The following is a 14926-nucleotide window of genomic DNA, read 5'->3' as shown; positions in this document are numbered from 1 at the left end:
GCCTGATAGCATCTCAGACCAAACAGTGATGATATTTCCTCTCATGTGCCATGTAAATGGACTTGTGTGTTATGCATCTTTGGCTGTAATCAATATTTGATGTGTTAGAAAAAATCTAATCCTGTTTTTTATATTTGATGTGTTTCTGGTATTTATTTGTAACTATTTCTGATAAAGGGATCAACAGCATCTCAGTTCTACTGAACCAAATGCCACTTTAACCCAATGAACCCGTCATCTGCTCCTAGATCAGTCCTAGTTATGCCTCCCTCCCCTTCCCCCCTATGTGACATCAGAGGTCTGTGTACTGGGTTTTGATTTGTGCCAGATGTTACAGTCATATCTCTCTCTGTGTGTGTGTGTGTGTGTGTGTGTGTGTGTGTGTGTGTGTGTGTGTGTGTGTGTGTGTCGTCCAGTGATGGATGACCACATTTTGTCGCCTCCTTTCTAACAGCAGTGTCCTGTTGTGTGTGTGTGTGTGAGTGTGTGTGTATGTGGTGTCCCTCTTCCGGGGCCTTCACTCGCTTTGTGTGATTACAACAGCTCACATCTGTTGCAAAAATACAAGGAGTTAATAAAACATCTGCCTGACAACAGTGAGCATCATAGAAAAGACAACAGAGAAACTAGCCACCGTTGGTATAGATTACCAGCCTCTGGAAAGAAAAAGGCACATTGAAAGTACGACCTACAGTAATGAAGAGGGTGTGCTCATTGACACAACTTGAAGTCTATTGTATTTGTCGTTCATCTCGCTACCATACTGGAAAGATAATTGATGGATTATGGAATTGATGGATCTTTTTAGAGGTTCAAACGAGAGGTCACGTTTTAGTTTGACTCCACTAAGGTTCACCTAAAATTTTCCAACAAACCAGCCACACCAACATCATTATGATAACCCCAGCAGCAAGATGGAGCCAAAATATGATCTGAGACAAGAGAAAATACAGTCATCTTCTTTGTATTCCAACTCATTCTACTATTGACATATGTCACCAAATTTAATCTGGTATTACAGGTCTATTCTATTTACCTCAATCCTCAGGCCCAGTAGTCAACCAGGAAACAGGGGGGAGCAATGAGCTTTTGACTAAAGATTTCCTCACTTCAAATCCATGTGCCATGTGTAACCTCAAATTTACCCAAATCTCCCATGAACATCAATACAAGATTTATGAGAAAACCTGTTTTGTGCGTTCCTCAAGTTAAGATCCAGTCCATAATGCATTATGTATAGCCTTCATCAGAGCTTTTAAACAAAATACTAAACCATCTAGATCCACCAAATAGATAAAGTGAGTGAAAGTCAACTAGAGGAGTTCTATGTGGATATTTCCGTCTATGAAAGACATTATTGTATGGGGAAAGCAGAGCACGACGCAAGACTGAAAAAAGTGCTGGAAGCAACAAGGAAAGCAAACTTGAAACTGAACAGAGAGAAATGCCAGCTTGTGACGGACTTGACTTTCGTTGGAGACATCATCAGCAGTGAAGGCATCAGACTTGACCCGAAAAAAATATCTGCTGTTGATAACATGCCAAAACCAAAGAGCAAAAAGTCCAGAGGTTTAACGGCATGGTCAACTACATGAATATGGATTTCATACAGGTTATCAAAGCGTCTGCAAGCGGTGGTGTTCAGCCTACAAACCTCTGAATACAGGGAGGTAATCGTGAAAAGGTCAGCTCCTACCTTTTGGTCTGGTCTCTCAGCTGCAGGGTGGGGCTTTAATGGCTCTGCTGGTATTTCAGACATGCAGTTTGATCATTTGTCTGTCACATTCTCCAGACACAGACTCCTACTCCCTGTATCCAGAGGTTTACATTTTAGTCATTTAGCAGACGCTCTTATCCAGAGCAACTTACAGTGCATACATTTTCATACTGGCCCCCCGTGGGAATCGAACCCACAACCCTGGCGTTGCAAACTCCATGCTCTACCAACTGAGCTACAGAGGGTTTGTAGGCAGAACACCACCACCGCAGAGATAACCTGTATGAAATCCATATTCTCCTGACACGGGCTGGCAAGTGAAGTCTTCAGCGATAATGGACCGCAATTCTCTAATGCAAAGTTCAAACAATTCAGCAAGGACTGGGACTTCGTCCACACTACATCAAGTCCACACTTCCCACAATCGAACAAACTGGTGGAGAAATCTGTTCAGACAGTGAAGAGACTGATGTACTAATCAAAAGACAGTGGAACTGCTTTCTACAGGAGACTGCTTGTATACCGCACGACGACACTTGAGTGTGGGTTTTGACCAGCACAGCTCCTCATGGGATGCAGACTGAGGACCAACTGACCCATCAAGGAAAACCTCCTAAAAACGAAAGAGGGAGAGAAAGTGAGGAAGTTCAAGGAACAACAAAAACAAAGCAAAAGTTCTACTACGACAGAGGGACAAGAAACCTACCTGAACTCCAACCTGGGGACAACGTGAGGAACAAGACACCTGCATGAACTCCAAACTGGGCACAACGTGAGGGACAAGAAACCTGCCTGAACTCCAACCTGAAGACTACGTGAGGGACAAGAAACCTGCCTGAATTCCAACCTGGGGACAATGTGAGGTACAAGACACCTGCCTGAACTCCAACCTGGAGACAACGTGAGGGACAAGAAACCTGCTTGAATGCCAACCTGGGGACAACGTGAGGGACAAGAAACCTGCCTGAACTCCAACCTGGAGACAATGTGAGGTACAAAAAACTTTCCTGAACTCCAACCTGGGGACAACGTGAGGGACAAGAAACCTGCCTGAACTCCAACCTGGGCACAACCTGAGGTACAAGAAACCTGCCTGAACTCCAACCTGGGACAACCTGAGGTACAAGAAACCTGCCTGAACTCCAACCTGGGGACAACGTGAGGGACAAGAAACCTGCCTGAACTCCAACCTGGGGACAATGTGAGGTACAAGAAACCTGCCTGAATGCCAACTTGGGTACAACGTGAGGGACAAGAAACCTGCCTGAACTCCAACCTGGGGACAACGTGAGGTACAAGAAACCTGCCTGAATGCCAACCTGGAGACAACGTGAAGGACAAGAAACCTGCCTGAACTCCAACCTGGGGACAACGTGAGAGACAGGAAACCTGCCTGAATTCCATCCAGGGGACAATGTGAGGTACAAGAGACCTGCCTGAACTCCAACCTGGAGACAACGTGAAGGACAAGAAACCTGCCTGTACTCCAACCTGAAGACAACGTGAGGGACAAGAAACCTGCCTGAATTCCAACCTGGGGACAATGTGAGGTACAAGACACCTGCCTGAACTCCAACCTGGAGACAACGTGAAGGACAAGAAACCTGCCTGAACTAACAACCTGGAGACAACGTGAGGGACAAGAAACCTGCCTGAATGCCAACCTGGGGACAACGTGAGGGACAAGAAACCTGCCTGAACTCCAACCTGGAGACAACGTGAGGTACAAAAAATTTCCTGAACTCCAACCTGGGGACAACGTGAGGGACAAGAAACCTGCCTGAATTCCATCCAGGGGACAATGTGAGGTACAAGACACCTGCCTGAACTCCAACCTGGAGACAACGTGAAGGACAAGAAACCTGCCTGAACTCCAACCTGAAGACAACGTGAGGGACAAGAAACCTGCCTGAATTCCAACCTGGGGACAATGTGAGATACAAGACACCTGCCAGAACTCCAACCTGGAGACAACGTGAAGGACAAGAAACCTGCCTGAACTCCAACCTGGAGACAACGTGAGGGACAAGAAACCTGCCTGAATGCCAACCTGGGGACAACGTGAGGGACAAGAAACCTGCCTGAACTCCAACCTGGAGACAACGTGAGGTACAAAAAACTTTCCTGAACTCCAACCTGGGGACAACGTGAGGGACAAGAAACCTGCCTGAACTCCAACCTGGGCACAACCTGAGGTACAAGAAACCTGCCTGAACTCCAACCTGGGGACAACGTGAGGTACAAGAAACCTGCCTGAACTCCAACCTGGGGACAATGTGAGGTACAAGAAACCTGCCTGAATGCCAACTTGGGTACAACGTGAGGGACAAGAAACCTGCCTGAACTCCAACCTGGGGACAACGTGAGGGACAGGAAACTTGCCTGAATGCCATCCTGGGGACAACGTGAGGGACAAGAAACCTGCCTGAACTCCAACCTGGGCACAACCTGAGGTACAAGAAACCTGCCTGAACTCCAACCTGGGGACAACGTGAGGTACAAGAAACCTGCCTGAACTCCAACCTGGGGACAATGTGAGGTACAAGAAACCTGCCTGAATGCCAACCTGGAGACAACGTGAAGGACAAGAAACCTGCCTGAACTCCAACCTGGGGACAACGTGAGAGACAGGAAACCTGCCTGAATTCCATCCAGGGGACAATGTGAGGTACAAGAGACCTGCCTGAACTCCAACCTGGAGACAACGTGAAGGACAAGAAACCTGCCTGTACTCCAACCTGAAGACAACGTGAGGGACAAGAAACCTGCCTGAATTCCAACCTGGGGACAATGTGAGGTACAAGACACCTGCCTGAACTCCAACCTGGAGACAACGTGAAGGACAAGAAACCTGCCTGAACTAACAACCTGGAGACAACGTGAGGGACAAGAAACCTGCCTGAATGCCAACCTGGGGACAACGTGAGGGACAAGAAACCTGCCTGAACTCCAACCTGGAGACAACGTGAGGTACAAAAAATTTCCTGAACTCCAACCTGGGGACAACGTGAGGGACAAGAAACCTGCCTGAATTCCATCCAGGGGACAATGTGAGGTACAAGACACCTGCCTGAACTCCAACCTGGAGACAACGTGAAGGACAAGAAACCTGCCTGAACTCCAACCTGAAGACAACGTGAGGGACAAGAAACCTGCCTGAATTCCAACCTGGGGACAATGTGAGATACAAGACACCTGCCAGAACTCCAACCTGGAGACAACGTGAAGGACAAAAAACCTGCCTGAACTCCAACCTGGAGACAACGTGAGGGACAAGAAACCTGCCTGAATGCCAACCTGGGGACAACGTGAGGGACAAGAAACCTGCCTGAACTCCAACCTGGAGACAACGTGAGGTACAAAAAACTTTCCTGAACTCCAACCTGGGGACAACGTGAGGGACAAGAAACCTGCCTGAACTCCAACCTGGGCACAACCTGAGGTACAAGAAACCTGCCTGAACTCCAACCTGGGGACAACGTGAGGTACAAGAAACCTGCCTGAACTCCAACCTGGGGACAATGTGAGGTACAAGAAACCTGCCTGAATGCCAACTTGGGTACAACGTGAGGGACAAGAAACCTGCCTGAACTCCAACCTGGGGACAACGTGAGGGACAGGAAACTTGCCTGAATGCCATCCTGGGGACAACGTGAGGGACAAGAAACCTGTCTGAACTCCAACCTGGGGACAACGTGAGGGACAAGAAACCTGTCTGAATGCCAACCTGGGGAAAACGTGAGGGACAATAAATCTGCCTGAACTCCAACTTGGGGACAACGTGAGGGACAAGAACCTGCCTGAATGCCAACTTGGGAACAACGTGAGGGACAAGAAACCTGCCTGAACTCCAACCTGGGGACAATGTGAGGGACAAGAAACCTGCCTGAATGCCAACCTGGGGACAATGTGAGGGACAAGAAACCTGTCTGAACTCCAACCTGGGGACAACGTGAGAGACAGGAAACCTGCCTGAATGCCAACCTGGGGACAACGTGAGGGACAAGAAATCTGCCTGAACTCCAACTTGGGGATAACGTGAGGGACAAAGACAAAATAAACACATGGACACAGAAAGGAACAGTGATCACTGAAGTACAGCCAAGGTCATACAACATATAAAAAGAAAATGGCGCTGTTCTACGGATAATTCGTTGTGATCTTCTAATGGGCCAGCAACAGACCATCAGGACACAGACACTGTTGAAGAGGCTGAAAGCACAGCTCTGGCAGCAGCCCAGCATGAAGAACAGACCATCAGAAGATCCATACGGCAGTGAAAGTACCAGAAAGACTTATTGAGAGTTGTTAGGGACTCTAAGGACCAGAAATAATTATTGAGAGTTGTTAGGGACTCTAAGGACCAGAAAGACTTATTGAGAGTTGTTAGGGACTCTAAGGATCAGATAGACTTATTGAGAGTTGTTAGGGACTCTAAGGATCAGAAACACTTATTGAGAGTTGATAGGGACTCTAAGGACCAGAAATACATATTGAGAGTTGTTAGGGACTCTAAGGACCAGAAATACGTATTGAGAGTTGTTAGGGACTCCAAGGACCAGAAATACTTATTGAGAGTTGTTAGGGACTCTAAGGATCAGAAATACTTATTGAGAGTTGTTAGGGACTCTAAGGACCAGAAAGACTTATTGAGAGTTGTTAGGAACTCTAAGGACCAGAAATACTTATTGAGAGTTGTTAGGGACTCTAAGGATCAGATAGACTTATTGAGAGTTGTTAGGGACTCTAAGGACAATAAATACTTATTGAGAGTTGTTAGGGACTCTCGGCTGAATCCGTGACAGTACCCCCCCCTTGACGCGCAGCTCCAGCCGTGCGCCGACCCTGGCCTCAGGGACGGCCAGGAGGACGCGGAGCAGGGCGAGTCGGATGACTCTGGTGGAAATCCCTCAACAGGGAGGGATCTAGGATGTCCCTCCTAGGGACCCAGCACCGTTCCTCCGGACCGTACCCCTCCCACTCCACGAGATACTGCAGACGCCTCGAATCCATGATGGAACGGACTGAGTACGCCGGAGCCCCCTCGATGTCTAGTGGGGGCGGAGGAGCCTCTCGTACCTCATTCTCCTGGAGTGGACCAGCTACCACCGGCATGAGGAGAGACACACACATGGAACGAGGGGTTAATGCGGTAATTAATGGGCAGTTGTAACCTATAACATACTTTGTTCAATCTCCTCAGGACTTTAAATGGCCCCACAAACCGCCGACCCAGCTTCCGGCAGGGCAGGCGAAGGGGCAGGTTTCAGGTCGAGAGCCAGACCCGATCTCCCGGTGCATACACCGGAGCCTCACTGCGGTGGCGATCGGCGCTCGCCTTTTTCCGCCTGATAGCCCGCTGCAGATGGACATGCGCAGCGTTCCATGTTTCCTCCGAGCGCGGAAACCTCTCATCCACCGCAGGGGCTTCGATCTGGCTCTGATGCCAGGGTGCCAGGACCGGCTGATAACCCAGCACACACTGAAAAGGCGTAAGATTAGTGGAGGAGTGGCGGAGTGAGTTTTGGGCTATCTCTGCCCAGGGGATATACCCCGACCACTCCTCCTGCCGGACCTGGCAATAGGACCTCAGAAACCTACCCACATCCTGGTTTACTCTCTCCACCTGCCCATTACTCTCAGGGTGAAAACCCGAGGTCAGGCTAATCGAGACCCCCAGACGTTCCATAAACGCCCTCCAGACTCTAGAGGTGAACTGGGGACCCCGATCAGACACTATATCCTCAGGCACCCCGTAGTGCCGGAAGACGTGAGTAAACAGGGCGTCGGCCATTTGTAGGGCTGTAGGGAGACCTGGCATAGGAATGAGACGGCAGGCCTTAGAAAACCGATCCACAACGACCAAGATCGTGGTGTTCCCCTGGGAGAGGGGAAGGTCCGTGACAAAATCCACCGATAGGTGAGACCACGGCCGTTGTGGAACGGGTAGGGGTTGTAACTTCCCTCTGGGCAGGTGTCTAGGCGCCTTACACTGGGCGCACACCGAGCAGGAAGAAACGTAAACCCTCACATCCCTAGCTAAGGTGGGCCACCAGTACTTCCCACTAAGGCAGTGCACTGTCCGACCAATACCAGGATGACCAGGGGAGGGTGACGTGTGAGCCCAATATATCAGACGATCACGGACCTCGAGCGGCACGTACTTCCGTCCCTCTGGACACTGTGGGGGAGTAGGGTCGGCACGTAACGCCCGCTCGATGTCCGCATCGACCTCCCACACCACCGGTGCCACCAGACAAGACTCCGGAAGTATGGGAGTGGGCTCAATGGACCTCTCCTCTGTGTCATATCGTCGGGACAGGGCGTCTGCCTTAGCGTTCTGTGACCCTGGTCTATAAGTGAGCTTAAATACAAATCGGGTAAGAAACATGGCCCACCTAGCCTGACGAGGGTTCAGTCTCCTCGCTGCCCGGATGTACTCCAGGTTACGATGGTCAGTCAGAATGAGAAAAGGGTGTTTAGCCCCCTCAAGCCAATGCCTCCACACCTTTAGGGCTTGAACCACCGCTAGCAGCTCCCTGTCCCCCACGTCATAATTGCGCTCCACAGGGGCAGAGTTTTGGAGGCGTGCCCGAGCGCTGAGACAGTATAGCACCGATCCCCGCCTCGGACGCATCCACCTCAACTTGGAACGCCAAAGAGGGATCCGGATGTGCCAGCACCGGAGCCGAGGTGAACAGGTCCTTCAGATGTCTAAACGCCCTGTCCGCCTCAGCCGACCACCGCAAACGCACTGGGCCCCCCTTTAGCAGGGAGGTGATGGGAGCTGCTACCTGTCCAAAGCCCCGGATAAACCTCCGGTAGTAATTGGCAAAACCCCAAAACCGCTGCACCTCCTTCACCGTGGTGGGAGTCTGCCAATTACGTACGGCTGAAACGCGGTCAATCTCCATCTCCACCCCTGACGCGGACAACCGATGTCCCAGGAAGGAGATGGACTCCTGGAAGAACAGACATTTCTCCGCCTTTGCATACAGGTAATGCTCCAACAGTCTACCAAGCACCCGACGCACCAGGGACACATGCTCGGCTCATGTAGCAGAGTATATTAGAATGTCATCAATATACACCACTACACCCTGTCCATGCAAATCCCGGAAAATCTCATCCACAAACGATTGGAAGACTGAAGGAGCATTCATTAAACCGTATGGCATGACGAGGTACTCATAGTGACCCGAGGTGGTACTGAATGCTGTCTTCCACTCATCTCCCTCCCTAATGCGCACCAGGTTGTACGCGCTCCTGAGATTCAATTTTGTGAAGAATCGCGCCCCGTGTAATGACTCCGTCATACTAGCAATCAGAGGGAGAGGATAGCTGTATTTGATTGTAATCTGATTGAGACCACGGTAATCAATACACGGGCGTAAACCCCCATCCTTCTTCTTCACAAAAAAGAAACTCGAGGACGCAGGGGAAGTGGACGATCGTATGTATCCCTGTCTCAGAGATTCGGTGACGTATGTCTCCATAGCCGCCGTCTCCTCCTGAGACAGAGGATACACATGACTACGAGGAAGCGCAGCGCCTACCTGGAGGTCTATCGCACAATCCCGCTGTCGATGAGGTGGTAATTGAGTCGCCTTCTTTTTACAGAAGGCGAGTGCCAAATCGGCATACTCAGGAGGAATGTGCATGGTGGGAATTTGGTTCGGACTTTCCACCGTCGTTGCCCCTACGGAAACACCTACACACCGCCCGACACACTGATCAGACCATCCCTTGAGAGCCCTCTGTTGCCATGAAATGTTGGGGTCATGAGATGTTAACCAGGGAAGCCCCAACACCACGGGAAACGCAGGAGAGTCAATCAAATATAACCGTATAATCTCCTCATGGCCCTCCTGCGTCTTCATCTTAAGTGGCGCTGTGACCTCCCTAATCAATCCCGACCCCAAAGGGCGGCTATCTACGGCATGGATGGGGAAGGGCACATCAACTGGTACAATAGGAATCCCTAACTTATACGTGAACCGGCGATCGATAAAATTCCCAGCTGCGCCTGAATCTACTAGCGCCTTATGCTGGGAGTGAGGAGAAACCTCGGGAAACACAACTTTAATACACATATGTACAACAGAGAGCTCTGGGTGAGTTGGGTGCTTACTCACCTGGAATGACTCATCAGTGCGCTGCCTACTGCCTCGATTCCTAGGAGACCCTCCCCAGCACCGACCCGCAGTGTGTCCTCTGCGGCCACAGTTGGTGCAGGGGACGGCCTCTCTCCTGGTCTCTATCCTAGTCTCCCTAGCACCAGCACCCCCGAGCTGGGTATAGCTGATGGTGGTGGTATCGGAGGAGGAGGTGTGGGCAAACCTCCTCTTTCCCATCGCTCCAAGGTGTTCATCACCCGTTCCATGGCGGTGCCGAGAGCGATGATCATGGCCGCTTGTTGTGTTACGCGCTCCTCCATTGATCCAGCTGGCACCGCCGCTCCTGCTGACTCCATGTCTAGGTGTGTGATTCTGTCACGCAACGTGTATGCGGTCAGCGAAGTCAAACGCAGGACACAGAGCGGCTGGCAACGTACTTTACTGAACACAGTAAAAATAAATGTACAAAACAACAAACCTCCAAACAGGGAGGAAAACACAAATGCCCGTAATACAAAGCAACTGCCGAAATAACAAAGAACAATCACACACACAATAACCAATGTGAGACAGGGGGTAATATAGGGAATACAATCCAAGATAATGGGAAACAGGTGTAAACAATAAAGACCAAACAAGACAAACACCGAAACATCGATCGGCAGCAGCTAGTACTCCGGGGACGACGAACGCCGAAGCCTGCCCGAGCAAGGAGGAGGAGCAGCCTCGGCTGAATCCGTGACAGCTAGATTGATTACAATGCCTGAACAAGATAATGCATGCGCAGGAGAGCTACTCTTTGGCAGTTGAACGTGACAGAGAGTTGTATGAATACATGCCTCCTGACACTATATTCTTTCAGTAAACATTTATTATATTTCATTACGTTGTATTCATTGAACCCTAATAGCACAACACCTACAACCAGCCTGAGAGGCCTATAACTCCATCCATATTCTATTCAGAGTTTAGAGAAACTAATCGAATTGGAAATGAGCTATTATCAGGCTGGTTAATGCAACAGGCCTAGAATTTCATCCATATACTATTCAGAGTTTAGAGAAACTAATCGAATTGGAAATGAGCTATTATCAGGCTGGTTAATGCAACAGGCCTAGAATTTCATCCATATTCTATTCAGAGTTTAGAGAAACTAATCGAATTGGAAATGAGCTATTATCAGGCTGGTTAATGCAACAGGCCTAGAATTTCATCCATATTCTATTCAGAGTTTAGAGAAACTAATCGAATTGGAAATGAGCTATTATCAGGCTGGAGAAATCCACCCGCACTCGGCCCCGCCCCACTACTACTGTGATGTGATACTGCGTTGCGGCCATGGGATACTGCTTACCTTTTACACGTGCTAAATTTTATGCGACGATAAGTACATAGTATGCAGTTTAAGTATTCAGACACGGACAGTTTCACCTAGAGTGAGTTCACCCGGTCACTCAATTCTCTATCTCCACTAATCTTCTTCAGATCTGGTATCAGTATAGATTTTTCTCAAATTGAGGCGGCTGCTTGATAGTCATGGCATTTACCACAAAGCCAGGCTCGACACTTTGTGGAAAATACCTCACATTCCTCCTGAGAGACCAGGCCGTTCCTCCCCATTTCATCCCACTCAGTTCTGCTTCTGGTGGCGTGAACCGTGATGGTGTGGCATGGCTGTACAGCTACAGAACCAAACCACTCTGCCAGCCTGTTTCAGCTACAAGGCTTTCGGGAAACTCACCCCCTAGGCCTCTGTCATGACGCCATAGGCATGAGAATGCAGGCATAGCAGAAATATTAGCTGATTTCACAATATGTGTTCTCATCAGTCCAATGGAGATGGATTATGAAAATGACATCAAATATTTACACATAAATTAAACATCAACAGTTTTAGTCATTCTTTGTCCTTGTCTGTACGTAACAATCACAGGCATGTAAAGGCCTGCTGTGCTGAACTAGGTACAGGGTTGAATCTATCAATACAATTTCCAGTGAATGCAGGTTTTCCTTCTATCCTAAACACCAGGCCTTTATAAGCAGTAGTAAAGACTCTATTTGTATTCAGTATTGCAGGATTCTAGCCCAGCTGGAGCTCTGAGTGTCAGACTGACATAATGTGTAAGAGGCTGGTTATCAGCCAAGCTCTCAGTCCCTCAGGAGGTTACAGAGCCATGAAAATGAAGGAGAAGAAGGAGGAGAGGAGTGAGAGAACATGAAAAAGAAAAACCCATGACATGTTGAAGAAGAAGAAAGAGATAGGCTGTGGTCATTCAGCTGGGACCCGCCATCCCTCTCTCCTGGATCCATCTCTTCACCTGCTCACAGACACGTCATTGTGTCCAGGCCACCAGACCCCCTCAAACCCCATGGCCACAGACCTGAATGGTGGGTCTATCTCTCTCCCAGACCCATGCTTAAACAACATGTGATATCCATTTACATAGTTTCCAGTGTGTATAGTTAACTTATTTAGCCTAAAGCATGGTTAATCCCCAAAAAAGGTGTTTGTGCCAGAAATCCGGCTTCATTTATCTTAAGGTATTTAAGATACTGTGTTTACCTGTGGTAAATAGTTATGTTCAGAACTTCTTGGCTGTTTGTTAATGACCTAGGGCTGATGACCGTAAGCTGGCGAGCTGTGTTTAACTCAGTTAGTTTCTGAGCTAAAGGTCCTTTGTTAATGAGGATAATAAAGCAAGAAATGCCTATACGAGGTACAGTATACTGTTCCTATTCCTTATACTGAAGGTTCTAGATACAGGTAACTACCAAAATAAAGGAAACACTTGAGTAAATTAGGGATACAGAGTATATTGAAAGCAGGTGCTTCCATTCAGGTGTAATTCCTGAGTTAATTAAGCAATTAACATCCTATCATGTATACAAATCATCCTATGGGGTCATGTATACAAATTCTGGAGAGGCCAATATTTTGGCTACCATGGCTATGCCCCCATAGGATGACAATGCCCCCTCGTGCCCCCAGGGCACGAGTGGTCACTGAATGGTTTGGTGAGCATGAAAACGATGTAAACCATATGCCGTCTCAGTCACCAGATCTCAACCCAATTGAACACTTATGGGAGATTCTGGAGCGGCGGCTGAGACAGCGTTTTCCACCACCATCAACAAAACACCTGGGAACATCAATACTATTACACGGTCACAACTACCCACTGCAGTCAGTCTGCAGACTAATGTCTCAAATGCATGGCACCCTTTTCCATATAGTGCACTACCGTAATGTGGCTTCACATATCACAGTCTCAAGCCAACCGTCCCATTACCTGGCAACAACATTGCATCCAAATTCCATAAAGACTGTGTGGAACCAGCTCTGAATAGAATGTGAGCTGATATTCCAATTCTGTTTCATTCCATTCTGGAATGGACCTCGGAGAGCTGTTTGCATATCAGAATGACACTGGTAATCTGAATAGGGTCAGAGCAGGTAACGGCCCATAGTACCTATTAGCAAAGAGGGAATTATGAAGCATTAGCTACAGCTTCCTAGGGGTAGAAATCCACAAATCCACTGAAAGCACTCTCTAAGCTGCTATAAGCTTCATGGAGCCCACTGACTAATGACGGTGTGAATCAATTATAATCCTACATTACTTTGGTTCGCTATGATGCAGCAGGAAGGATCCACCTTTAACTCACACACAAGCCTGCCAGAGACACAACTCCACAGACCTGTTAACCTGTATAATATGCCATGGTTCAAATGGACTCTGACTGCTGCCTGGTATATCTACTGCACTCCCTTTACACTGTAAATTAAGTAAATTGTTAGAAGTAAATCACTGTTAGAAGTAAATCTGCTCCCGTTCTCCAATTCACAGTTGTCACGCCCTGGCTCTGGGGACACTTGTATGTTGAGCCAGGGTGTGCATTTCATTTGTTTATCGAGTATGTGTATTTCTATGTTGGCCTGAGTGGCTCCCAATCAGAGGCAACGAGTGTCAGCTGTCGTTGGTTGTCTCTGATTGGGAGCCATATTTAAACTGTCTGTTTCCCATTTGTGTTTGTGGGATCTTGCTTCAAGGCTGTTCGTGTTTGACCATTGACTGTCACGTCATCGTTTTGTTGTTTTGATCGTGTGATCATTATACAAATAAATATGTTCGCATTCAACGCTGCGCCTTGGTCCTCCTCTCTTCCCGACGATCGTGACAGAAGAACCCACCTCGACTGGATCAAGCAGCGTGACGAGGAGAGAGGATGGACTTGGGAGGAGATGAGTGCGAGTCTGGCAAGAGGGATGGAGGCCTTGGCCACGGGTAGGAGTGAAGCCCATACATTTTTTAGGGGGGGGCTAACGCCGTGGACGACGGGGCAGCAGGAGGCCGCCAGGTTACGGGAGTCACTGGTCACCAGGGGGAAGGAGGATGTAGAGGCACGGCGAGAGGTACTGGCGTGTGTTGCCAGTCCGGTCCGGCCTGTTCCTGATCCCCTCGTAGGGCCAGTGGTGTGTGTTCCCAGTATGGTCCGGCCTGTTCCTGCCACTCGCACCAAGTCAGTGGTGCGCTTCGTCAGCCCGGCACGGCCTGTTCCTGCTCCCCGCACCAAGTCAGTGGTGCGCTTCGTCAGCCCGGTCCGGCCCGCTCCTGCTCCCCGCACCAAGTCAGTGGTGCGTTTCGTCAGCCCGGCGCGGCCCGTTCCTGCTCCCCGCACCAAGTCAGTGGTGCGCGTCGTCAGCCCGGTCCGGCCCATTCCTGCTCCCCGCGCCAAGTCAGTGGTGCGTTTCGTCAGCCCAGCTCGGCCCGTTCCTGCTCCCCGCACCAAGTCAGTGGTGCGCTTCGTCAGCCCGGTCCGGCCCGCTCCTGCTCCCCGCACCAAGTCAGTGGTGCGTTTCGTCAGCCCGGCGCGGCCCGCTCCTGCTCCCCACACCAAGCCAGTGGTGTGCGTCGTCAGTCCGGCACGGCCCGTGCCTGTTCCACCGGTGGCTGGTCCGGCACCGGTCAGATGCTTCACGCCGGAGCTAGAGCAATCCGCTCCACCAGTGTGCAGTCCAGCTCCGGCCAGCGGGGCCAGACCGGACCAGGGGTACTTTGGGGGGTTGGAGAGGGAGCGGGGATCAGGCCCG

This window comes from Coregonus lavaretus (genome assembly GCF_964263955.1).
Source record: "Coregonus lavaretus genome assembly, chromosome: 1".
Taxonomy (NCBI): domain Eukaryota; kingdom Metazoa; phylum Chordata; class Actinopteri; order Salmoniformes; family Salmonidae; genus Coregonus; species Coregonus lavaretus.
This window is presented reverse-complemented; position numbering follows the sequence as displayed.